The following is a 12,053-nucleotide window of genomic DNA, read 5'->3' on the forward strand; positions in this document are numbered from 1 at the left end:
CTATCCGGCGAACGATCCGGACACTTGGATGATGTCGTCCAGGACAACGAGCAGCAGTCAAAGCACACGCCTGTTGGGCATTTTGATCACAGTAGCCATACATCAACATGATATCGACCTTGTCCGCCATTGGTAAACGGTCCTTTTTAACACGGGTAGTGTATAACTAAGCAAATACCGTCCGCACTGGCGGAATGTTACGTGATACCACGTACTTACACGTTTGTGACTATTACAGCGCCATCTATCATAAAGCGAAAAAAGTGGTCCAACTAAAACATTCATATTTCTTTACATACTACACGAATATATAACCAAAAAATTGGGGTTCCTATTTAAAAAAACGCAGTTGATATCCGTTCGACCTATGGTAGCGCCATCTAGCGGGCCAACCATAGCGCCATCTGGTTTCCCCCTTCAAGGTAGACGAGTTTCGTTGTTTGTAGTTTTTTCGTTTGACATTTTCCGTGAGACATTTGGCCCGGTGACTATCAATGGACCACCATGTATAGGATTGTTACAATGTAAGTTATTCATAACTGTAATCCATAAGTACGCCAACGGCCTTGCCGCAGAGGCAATATCGGTTCCCGTCAGATGAACGAAGTTAAGCTCTGCCGGACTGGGCTAGCACTTGGATGGGTGACCATCCGGTCTGCCGAGCGCTGTTGGCACTCAGTTCTTGCGAGGCAAACCGAGGAGCTACTTGATTGAGAAGTAGCGGCTCCGGTCTCGGAAACTGACATACGGCGAGGAGAGCGGTGTGCTGACCACATGCCCCTCCATATCTGCATCCAGTGGCGCCTGTGGGCTGAGGATGACACGGCGGTCGGTCCATACCGTTCGGCCTTAATGGCCTGTTCGAGCGGAGTTAAGAATCCGTAAGTATGTGATTGTATTTACAGACTTTCGATTAGTGTGATTTATTGTGTAACCGAAATTTAGCGCATACCTTTTAGTGCTCATGTGGATTGATTTACACCATTCTCTAGAGTCATCTGCCACCTTTGGCACCATAAGATTTTTACATTGTGCATGAGTACGACTCGACAGATTTAAACTCGGTGATTTGGCGAATACTCTTATTAATCGTTGTCTTACGGTGTGCACTGAAATTACAATAACTGCTCACAATCTCCGTACCTTCATTGATAAAATGCTCGCTGATGATAAATGGTGATGGGGGCGGGGGGGGGGGAGGGTTAGGGCAACCTGAATATTTATTTCATCAATAACTTCCTTCAATCTTGAACTAAACAACTTATTACATCGGATAACGCTAAAGGACGGAACGAGCAACCTAAGGAGATGATAATTATCACCATAGGATTCCATTTTAATTAGTGACTCAGTTTACATTACTTCACGGGGTAGACCTCTTAAGGATTGTTTTGTCAGGTGGGGCGCCGGGTAATGAAATTACTAGCGTGAAGAATATGAGGGTAACTCTCATTTAAAGATACAGTTTCTTACAACACGGTGGCCCAAATCTCAGGTGAGGACGAAACATAAAAAAACTATTTCATGTGCTGATAGCGCTCAACATCTATACCCAAGCGGTTATGTAATTTACTGTCAACGGGGTTGGGGAAAAAATATGTTCCAACCGGGATACTTGTGCCCCCAACGTACTAGTCAGTGGCTACCGTTTATAGTAATTATGTAAACAACATCACTACTAGTGGTCTGAATAAAACTGGCGGGAACAGTGAGTAAATAATAGCAAGATATCATTGCGTGGCAAGTGAAGATCGAACAGACAAAAATACACGTTACAGAGTATCCGAAACAAACAGTACATCCTAATAAATCTTCAGGCGATTACACGTTTAGCCTGGCATAAAATTCTTCATGAACGACCGATACTAAAACTTCCTGGCAGATATAATCATATATATAATCATATAATATCATATATATATATATATAATCATATAATATCATATATATATATATATATATATATATATATATATATATATATAATCATATCAGCGCACACTCCGCTGCAGAGTGAAAATCTCATTCTGACGACCGATACTCATTGACTACGTATGGAAGATCATATGGGTGATTGGAAGTCAATTGCAAAATTTTGTAAACACCATGTTGGATCGTTCTTGGATTATTAGAAAAATTCCACACGCAACACTTCTACTATGAATATCCGCAAGAACCATCATCAGTCATTGGCTGTGTGTGCCAACACCAGGTGGGTGACTGGAAGGTAATACCAAGATTATGTAGTCATCACATTGGATCTTTCTTGGATTACTAACAAAATTACACGCAAGTGCTACTCTTAATTAACTTAGGAGGCATATGGTCCTTTCTACGTATAGTATGTCCTCGTGGGAGCATGGAGACAAATACCAAACAACATGAAACAGATATAATCAAATAATTCTACTTGCAAGAATCCTTAAACACTCGTATTGCACACTATTCACTTTACTGTAAGTTGAAGCTACAACAAATAAATGAAAGTACCTGCTCTTTGTTACAGCTGTTGCAATGGCATGGATGGCGTATAGACAATGGCTAAGCCCTATATCACAAAGAAAAAAACCTTAAGGAACCTGAAAAATTGTTAACGAAACTCAATAAACGAAGCTCATTGTATCATCAAGTCGTCAAACATTAAGTGCTCTGAAAACTGCAGAATTAAAGACTCTTCTTGGGCGACTTTTATTTTTAAAATGATGAAAAATGAATGATATTCAGTTTGTGTGTGGAGGGAGGGAGGGAGGATGATGGAGGGGGGGGGGGGGGAGGAGGGATTATTAGAATGAATGACGAAGAAATTACTGAGGCGTCACAAGTGCCTCGCACAGCTCCTTCTCAGATACGAAACCTAACTACTGAAAGTGAGGGTATACACTTGTTACAAAACGTACTTCCCCTGCATTACTCCTCTCCATTGCGGCACTTGCTTGACATGCACACTGAAACCCCATTTAAAATAACCCAAGTTAAAACGTGTGCACAGTATTTACCGTTGGCAAATCACCTGATTGTTGCACCCCTTACTTCCGAACTGGCAGAAACTTCTGTGCAGTGGGTGGACTATGTAAGGAACCTGTAACCACCACCGCGTTAATGCTACAAACTGAGCCGACCGGGGTGACCGAGCGGTTCTAGGCGCTACAGTTTGGAACCGCGTGACCGCTACGGTGGCAGGTTCGAATCTTGCCTCGGGCATGGATGTGTGTGATGTCCTTAGATTAGTTATGTGTAAGTAGTTCTACGTTCTAGGGGACTGATGACCTCAGACGTTAAGTCTCATGGCGCTCAGAGCCACTTGAACCATTTTTTTTTTTTTTTTTGCTACAAACTGAGAAAAAGTAATTATTGATAATTTATATAATCAGTATTAGAGTCTTACAAAATTGTGATAGTAGTAATGATCTTTTGAAAAGAGACTCGAATCGTTTATTTTTTACCGCTCATAAAATTTCATTTTACCCCTCAGGGATAATTACCCCCAGGTTGGGAAAAACACCCCCACGCCCTAGGGAACGTCTCACACCAGACGAGTGTAACCCCTATGTTTGCGTGATAGAGTAATGGTAGTGTACGCGTAGGTGGAGAACTTGTTTGCGCAGCAATCACCGACATAGTGTAGCTGAGGCGGAATAAGGGGAACCAGCCCGCATTCGCCGAGGCAGATGGAAGACCACCTAAAAATCATCCACAGACTAGCCGGCTTACCGGACCTCGACACAAGTCCGCCGGGTGGATTCGTGCCGGGGACCAGGCGCTCCTTCCCAATCCGGGAGGCCGTGCGTTAGACCGCACCGCTAACATTTAATACATAACTGATAAAACATATAAGGAGTAGGAGAAATGGATGTGCGTCATGAAATAAATACGTAAAAACAGCCGTGTCCATCCCTTCGCCAAAGGCTGTTGATACCTGAAGAAAATGTGAACGTGATCAGTGTGTCATTGACAATAAAGAACACGGGCTACTTCCAGAGAAAGTAACGCGGCGGAACTAACACTTCCCTTTCAATACATCGTCTCTGAATCATTTGGCAATTGGTTTGCATCTACATATATACTCCGCTAGCCAACAAAGTGTGTGTGGTGGAGGGCACAATTCGCTCTAAAGTCATATTTCCACCTCTCTGTTCCACTAGCGGATCGCGCGAGGGAAAAACGACTGTCTGAACGCCTCAGTACGAACTCTAATTTCCCTTGTCTTTGAATGGTGATCATTGCGCGATTCGAAAGTTGGTGGTAATAATATATGCTCTACATCCTCGGTGGAGATCGGATTTCGGAGTTTAGTGAGCAGCCCCTTCCGTTTAGCGCGCCTTCTATCTGCAAGTGTGTCCCACTTCAAACTTTCTGTGAGATTTGTAATGCTCTCGCGATGGCTAAACGTACCAGTTACGAATCTTGCCGCTCTCCTTTGGACCTTCTCAATCTCTTGAATCAGACCCAACTGGTAAGGGTCCCATACAGACGAACAATATTCTAAGACTGGACGAACTAACGTACTGTAAGCTATTTCCTTTGTTGAAGGACTGCATTGCTTCAGTATTCTACTAATAAACCGCAATCTAGCGTTTGCCTTTACCGTTACTTGTGTAATCTGATCATTCCATTTGAGATCATTTCGAATAGTCACACCCAGATACTTGACGGATGTTACGGCTTCCAATATCTGGGCATTTATTTCGTACTCGTACATTAATGGGCATTTTCGCCTTGTTATACGCAGTAGGTTACATTTAGTAATATTGAGAGGTAATTGCCAGTCATTACACCACGCATTTATTTTCTGCAAATCCTCATTGATCTGTTCACAACTTTCGTGTGATACGAATTTCCTGTAGACTACAGCATCATCGGAAAACAGCCTAATGCCGCTGTCAATACCATCAACCAGATCGTTTATGTAAATCGTGAGAAGGAGCGGACCTTTTACTCTGCCCTGGGGCACACCTGATGTTACTCTTGATTCTGTTGAAGTCACCTCCTTCAGGACGTCATACTGCTGTTAGAAAACTTTCTATCCAACCGCATATGTCATCGGACTTTTTGGAGCAAACGACAGTGCGGAACTGAGTCGACCGCCTTTCGAAAGTGGAGAAATATGGCATCACCCTGGGAGCCGGTATCTAGAGCCTGTTGTATATCATGCACAAAGAGGGCCAGCTGTGTCTCGCATGACCACTGTTTTCTATAACCGTGCTGGTTTCTGCAGATGAGCTTCTCAGAGTCTATAAAGGTCATCATGTCTGAACACAAAATATGTTTCATGATTCTACAACAAATCGATGTCAGTGAAATTGGCCGGTAATTATGTGCATCCGATTTTCTACCCTTTTTATAGACTGCTATGACCTGGGCCTTCTTCCAGTCCCGCGGAACTTTCCGCTGTTCCAATGATATCTGATAGATGATGGATAATAATGGTGCTATATTTGTAGCACAGTCAACATATAATCTTATGGGGATACCGTCTGGGCCAGATACCTTCCTGGCGTCTAAGGATCTTAACTGTTTTACCATCCCAGATACACTAAACACTGCCAGCCGGAGTGGCCGAGCGGTTCTAGGCGCTACAGTCTGGAACCGCGCGGCAGCTACGGTCGCAGGTTCGAATCGTGCGAATCGTGCCTCGGGCATGGATGTGTGTGATGTCCTTAGGTTCGAATGGCTCTGAGCACTATGGGACTTAACATCTATGGTCATCAGTCCCCTAGAACTTAGAACTACTTAACCCTAACTAACCTAAGGACATCACACAACACCCTGTCATCACGATCCTTAGGTTAGTTAGGTTTAAGTAGTTCTACGTTCTAGGGGTCTGATGACCTCAGACGTTAAGACCGATAGTGCTCAGAGCCATTTGAACCATTTGAACACTAAACACTATGTCAGCCATCCTTGCGTTTGTTTGATAATTGAAAGGGGTAATGGTTCTGCAGTCCTCAACCGTAAACGAGTTTTTGAAAGCTAGGTTTAGAATTTCGGCCTTCTGTTTATCATCATCAGTTACATTACCCGTACTGTTAGCAAGAGAAGGTATTGAATTATTTGTAGCGTTCATAGATTTTACGTACGACCAAATTTTTTAGAACCTGCAGATAAAATATTGCTTTCAAGTTCGTTAAAAGAATCTCTCGTTGTCCTTCTGACAGCTGCTTTCATTTCGCATAATTTCTGTTTGTCTGCGAGGCAGTGACTACGTTTTAAACGACTTCGAATTTTGTCTGCTTTCTCAGCAACTTCCTAATATATTTGTTGTACCAAGGTGGATCCCTTTCCTCCCCTATATTTTTGCTAGGCACATACTTTTCTAGCACATGACTTTACAAGACGGTAAATAACACACTCCTAAGCAAATAGCCTAAGAGGGCGGCTCAGATGTCTCCTAAATCGTTCATCTAGATCGGGAATGGTAGAGGGCTTACAACACTACCTTGGGGAATGGCAGATAATATTTCTGCTTGACTCGATGACCTTACGTCCATTATTACAAACTGTGAGATTTCTAACAGGAAATCGCAGATCCGGTAGCGTAACTGAGACGATAATCCTTAGGCACGTCAGTTCATTAGAAGTCGCTTGTGAGGAACGGTGTCAAAAGCATTCTGCAATTCTAGAAATATCGAATCAATTTGATATCCTCTATAGCACTCATTACTTTGTGAGAGTAAAGAACTAGTTCTGTTTCACAAGAATGGTATTGTTTGAATCGGTGCTGGCTTTATATCAGTAAATCGTTTTTTTCGAGGTAATTCATAATGTTTGAACACGGAATATGTTCCAAAATCGTACAGCAAACCGCTGTTCGTGAGACGGGTCTGTAATTCAGCGGATTACTCTTATTTCCTTTATGAGTATTAGTTTAATCTTTAGAAGATATTATATTATGTTTGCGATACAGACAAATAAATAATTTTTTCTCAATCTACATCTTTCAATAAACACAGATCGCTTATTTCCAATTTGACGATGCCAAATAACCGCGAAAACGAGCCCGATGGAAAAAAAGTAAGTATACTACTTATTATTACAAAAGTAGTCGACATAACTCAAAACATTTATCCCACTGTTCGACAAGACTGTCAATACCTTCAAGGAAAAATATATGCCGTTGCCTACGGAGACACAATTATACCCAGGCGCCTTACTCTTCGTCTGAAGCAAAGTGATGACCACGAATATTTTTCTGCAGCGCTCCGCCCACATGTTGCTAGCGTTATTTCGACTGCGCTGCGGAAGTTTCGCTGGGTAGCTCTTACACATCCTGCACACAGTCTTGATCGCTACCCATGCGATTTCCATATTGCTGGAGCCGTGAAGAAAGACATTCGTAGGCATCGATTTGCTTCGGAAGAAGAGGTACACTCCTGGACACAATCGTGCTTCCCTAGGGAACCGCAAATATTTCTCCACGAAGTAATTGGTGTCTTGTCTCACAGTGGAATACATTTATTAACAGTTATACCAATTAGTTATTTTATATGTATAAGTTTCTTGTGACATTAACCTACAATCAGAAGTGTACAGTATATAAAAAATTGGTACACACATGCAGAAAAAACATTAAATGAGAGATATAGCAATTAATTACTGATCAGAGGCCTATCTGCAAGGTGGCTACTCTGTTAGTAATGTGACTATGAATGCAACCAGTATCATAAGCCTTGATTTAATGGCACTGATTCTTGTAATGAAGAAACTCATGATCCAATAATCAATTTTATGATGCTATCTGACTTCGAAAAATGAATAAGCAAGTAAATGCTTAACCTACACGTACAATAAATAGGGTAACTAGTAAACGGCAGGCATAGCGTGTTTAACTGAACGTCAAACACTGTGAAAATCATTCGTAAGATTCTACAAAAATGGCAAGAGCGTAATAGTGCTGATAATACTTCTCGAGCCGGCAGGAGTGGCCGAGAAATTCTAGGCGCTACAATCCGGAACCGCGCGACCGCTACGGTCGCAGGTTCGAATCCTGCCTCGGGCATGGATGCGTGTGGTGTCCTTAGGTTAGTTAGGTTTAAGTAGTTCTACGCTCTAGGAGACTGATGACCTCAGATGTTGAGTCCCATAGGGCTCAGAGCCATTTGAACCAATTGAATACTTCTCGAGATCATTTGAACAATGGCATCGCTCGAAGAGACTGGATATACATGAACTATTGCGGAACACACAACGCATCAATGCACTCCTGTGTGCAACTCACTTCGTGGAACATGAGAATACACACTGTATATTATCTTTCGCAGCAATTCTGCTTCGGTACTCATGACAAAACTTATCTAACACCTGAAAATTGGCCTGCAGAGAATGCGATATTTACTAGTGTTGAAGAAATGAAGCTATCTGAGAAGTGAAATGATTCATTATATGTGTTTTTTAAAACCATTACGAAGAGAAAATATCTACTTTCCAACAGGCGTGCACAAGTTGGCGTCAGCCAAATGTGCACCAGAAATACACGTGAATATTCAACAAATGACTTAGTAAAGTAGGGACGAATAACAATAAAAGCAATTTAATTACTTTTATTGACTTCAAATCGAGCAAAAAAATCAAACGAGCCACTTGGCTTTCAAGGTAGAGATGGAATGGAAGTCGAGAATTATAGTACTTACACCGATTATAATTTGTATTTACGACTTTCAGTAAAATACAGAATGATCTAAATCTGATGGGAGAGTGATGAAACTGAACACGTAATCTTTGGGATTGAATGCGCACGACATAATCTTGTAAGTAACTTCAAGCTCACTGTGCTCAGAAAACATGTAACACCTCTCGCCAAAATATCACCTCGCTTCCCAAATTCATAACAAGTTTAACGCTCGAAATTACTGACAAATAATCTGCTCAACACGAATTCCATACGAAAGTATTGACTGCAACACGTTGCATGTTGGCAACCACTTCGAATGAATCGAACATTTTCACCAAATCTGTCGAACTACTACCACCATCTCTGATCTGAATATACTTACGGCACGTCTCCTGGAACATGACGTTTCAAACTTCCTAGTGACCACACCCATCTAATGGCCAGTGATCAGACCGACTGGGAGCGCGCTGAAACGCCCAGAGCTAATTACGCTTCCGCAGCAACATATCAGAGACAAATAGAGCAACTTACACTGCATATCCACACTTGTTACAAACATCCTTCCAACAAGGTAGCAAAGACAGGATCTTGAGTCCGTGACAGTAAAACTATTTAAAAATTGAATGTAACAATTGAAACGCAACTTTCAACTTATCCTGCATTTCCCATAAACTGTAATCTGAACAGTCCATTATAGCACATCACTTAGAACCGTGACCTGCCATTCACAGGTCTCTTTCAAGATTATTCCAGCAATCTATTCATCCTACCGAATGAAACAAATCGCATCCGTGCCGTCTCAGAAGTATACTCCAGCCACTGCCTTCAAGCCTAATTAGAATACGACTATGTGCTAATTCACGCACCTCAACACTCCGTCATTTTTCCCATAAACAACACATATATATATATATATATATATATATATATATATATATTAAAGTCTTCTTCAGTAGGCTACACAACCAATTCCTTGCCTGCTTCTACCAGGAATCTCCAACAACTTCTTTTTAGAATGAGATTCACTCTGCAGCGGAGTGTGCGCTGATATGAAAATTCCTGGCAGATTAAAACTGCGTGCCCGACCGAGACTCGAACTCGGGACCTTTGCCTTTCGCGGGCAAGTGCTCTACCAACTGAGCTACCGAAGCACGACTCACGCCCGGTACTCACAGCTTTACTTCTGCCAGTATCTCGCCTCCTACCTTCCAAACTTCACAGAAGCTCTCCTGCGAACCTTGCAGAACTAGCACTCCTGAAAGAAAGGATATTGCGGAGACATGGCTTAGCCACAGCCTGGGGGATGTTTCCAGAATGAGATTCACTCTGCAGCGGAGTGTGCGCTGATGTGAAACTTCCTGGCAGATTAAAACTGCGTGCCCGACCGAGACTCGAACTCGGGACCTTTGCCTTTCACGGGCAAGTGCTCTACCAACTGAGCTACCGAAGCACGACTCACGCCCGGTACTCACAGCTTTACTTCTGCCAGTATCTCGCCTCCTACCTTCCAAACTTTACAGAAGCTCTCCTGCGAACCTTGCAGAACTAGCACTCCTGAAAGAAAGGATATTGCGGAGACATGGCTTAGCCACAGCCTGAGGGATGTTTCCAGAATGAGATTCACTCTGCAGCGGAGTGTGCGCTGATGTGAAACTTCCTGGCAGATTAAAACTGTGTGCCCGACCGAGACTCGAACTCGGGACCTTTGCCTTTCGCGGGCAAGTGCTCTAGCAACTGAGCTACCGAAGCACGACTCACGCCCGGTACTCACAGCTTTACTTCTGCCAGTATCTCGCCTCCTACCTTCCAAACTTCACAGAAGCTCTCCTGCGAACCTTGCAGAACTAGCACTCCTGAAAGAAAGGATATTGCGGAGACATGGCTTAGCCACAGCCTAGGGGATGTTTCCAGAATGAGATTCACTCTGCAGCGGAGTGTGCGCTGATGTGAAACTTCCTGGCAGATTAAAACTGCGTGCCCGACCGAGACTCGAACTCGGGACCTTTGCCTTTCAGGGGCAAGTGCTCTACCAGCTGAGCTACCGAAGCACGACTCACACCCGGTACTCACAGCTTTACTTCTGCCAGTATCTCGCCTCCTACCTTTCGAACTTTACAGAAGCTTCTGTAAAGTTTGGAAGATAGGAGGCGAGATACTGCCAGAAGTAAAGCTGTGAGTACCGGGAGTGAGTCGTGCTTCGGTAGCTCAGTTGGTAGAGCACTTGCCCGCGAAAGGCAAAGGTCCCGAGTTCGAGTCTCGGTCGGGCACGCAGTTTTAATCTGCCAGGAAGTTTCAACTTCTTTTTAATTTCTGTTGGTAAATCGAAGCCTGTATAGTGGCACCTCGGCCACTGTTAACACCACAATATGAACAACGTAGATAATTAATAAATAAATAATATAAAATTTTTCATCATCCTCTACTCGTCCCTGTTCTAGGTTCCACCAACTACTCGCATTCAAGTGAATATTCAGATTCTCCCGGTATAGAGTTCCATTCGCTTCGCTCTTCATACAGTCACCCTCTTCCTATATGTGCCATACTTACGCAAAATCCGCCTTATTACATAATAATATCTAAAGCCCAAAACTGAGATACAACGTCGTTATTCACAGCACCCAGCTCAACACTGTCATCAGAATCTTATCAATAGAAATTGCCCTTTATAGTTCTTAATACTCATTTTTATCTGTCTTAAAATGCAAAATTTACTCATCTTTTAAGTTGTATTGGGCAGACCAGCAGCTATTACCAATCCCCAACCATCCAAAACGTGGTGGGGGAATGAAATGATGAATAGACAACAGGAAACCGAACTATTATGAGACGTTTACACAATGCTCTAGCATGTAGCCTTTAAACTTCATCTAGTGTGCCTGTCTGCAATATTCTTTAGTATACAAAGACAATGCAAACTACTGTACAGAGAATGGCGGAGGCTACTTGTACCACCTCTCCTCCGTGTGCAGAACACTAATACTACCACACTCCACAGTCGCAGCTCGTATATTTCTTGGGAATGAGCGGCTACATCCTGGAAGTAAGCCGCGGCCGTTGTCTTCCCCATTACGACCACTGAATCGATAAAGCGGCGGCCGGACTACTAAGCACTGCCGTGCGAGGCGTAAAGCCGGAGAGGGCTTAGGCAACCGCTCCTGCAACCAATACACAAGTTTTCATCACCTAAACTCACTCGTTCATCCCTTACATCCTGAAGAAAGCAAAATCTATCAACATTGGAAAGCCTTTGTTAGGAAGTAGTAAGCGTAAACTCATAACGTTGGGGTTCATTAATTGTTTAGCATAAGACTGCAAGCGAAGGTGATGGAATCTCGTGTTACACTTGTTGTTTTCTTGGGGACTGATGACCTCAGAAGTTAAGTACCATAGTGCTCAGAGCTTTTTTGTAGTTTTATTGGTTATTTCCCTTTTATTCTCGTCAAAG

General features: G+C 42.9%; 4 non-coding genes across 4 annotated transcripts; 1 reads left to right on the forward strand and 3 right to left on the reverse strand.

The window, feature by feature from the left end:
• Positions 1 to 9,682: 9,682 nt before the first annotated feature.
• Trnas-cga lies at positions 9,683 to 9,759 on the reverse strand. Its single transcript has one exon. It is a non-coding gene; the product is annotated as a tRNA-Ser (tRNA).
• Positions 9,760 to 9,981: 222 nt separating this feature from the next.
• Positions 9,982 to 10,058, reverse strand: Trnas-uga. The gene has a single exon. It is a non-coding gene; the product is annotated as a tRNA-Ser (tRNA).
• Positions 10,059 to 10,579: 521 nt separating this feature from the next.
• On the reverse strand, positions 10,580 to 10,656 carry Trnas-uga. The gene has a single exon. It is a non-coding gene; the product is annotated as a tRNA-Ser (tRNA).
• A 146-nt stretch (positions 10,657 to 10,802) lies between these two features.
• Positions 10,803 to 10,879, forward strand: Trnas-cga. Its single transcript has one exon. It is a non-coding gene; the product is annotated as a tRNA-Ser (tRNA).
• The last annotated feature ends 1,174 nt before the right edge of the window (positions 10,880 to 12,053 follow it).

Source organism: Schistocerca piceifrons, chromosome X (assembly GCF_021461385.2).
Source record: "Schistocerca piceifrons isolate TAMUIC-IGC-003096 chromosome X, iqSchPice1.1, whole genome shotgun sequence".
Classification (NCBI taxonomy): domain Eukaryota; kingdom Metazoa; phylum Arthropoda; class Insecta; order Orthoptera; family Acrididae; genus Schistocerca; species Schistocerca piceifrons.